Source organism: Camelina sativa, chromosome 9 (assembly GCF_000633955.1).
Source record: "Camelina sativa cultivar DH55 chromosome 9, Cs, whole genome shotgun sequence".
NCBI lineage: Eukaryota > Viridiplantae > Streptophyta > Magnoliopsida > Brassicales > Brassicaceae > Camelina > Camelina sativa.
In genome coordinates this window covers 6,580,283-6,580,691 of record NC_025693.1, presented here as the reverse complement: position 1 = coordinate 6,580,691, position 409 = coordinate 6,580,283, and positions in this window count along the sequence as shown.

The window sequence follows — 409 nt, the reverse complement described above, 5'->3', positions numbered from 1 at the left end:
GCTTCTTTGGTCTTCCTGGCTGGTTCACAACAATCGGAGGCAAGCACTTCTGATTATCCACAACTTCAGGAGCAGGGAATGATTCATCTGGAGGCATGATTGAACCAGCCCATCCGTTAACCAAATCGACACTCCTAAATTTTGGATCGCACATGGAGATACGACACACATGCATATGCTCTGCAGCTGCGATTGCATGGATGCATGGTATTTTCTCGTGGTCGAAACGACGGCATGTGCAACTTTTTATTTTTAAATTTACAACATGCAAAGATGTTCCATATTTCACTTGCACACGTACAGCATCAATCGTTTGTACCTCCATAAGTTTTGCTGCGGTGACACGGTCCTATTATGAAAACAATTACGTTTTAGACACGGTCCTATTAAGAAAAAACGGTTTAGGCTG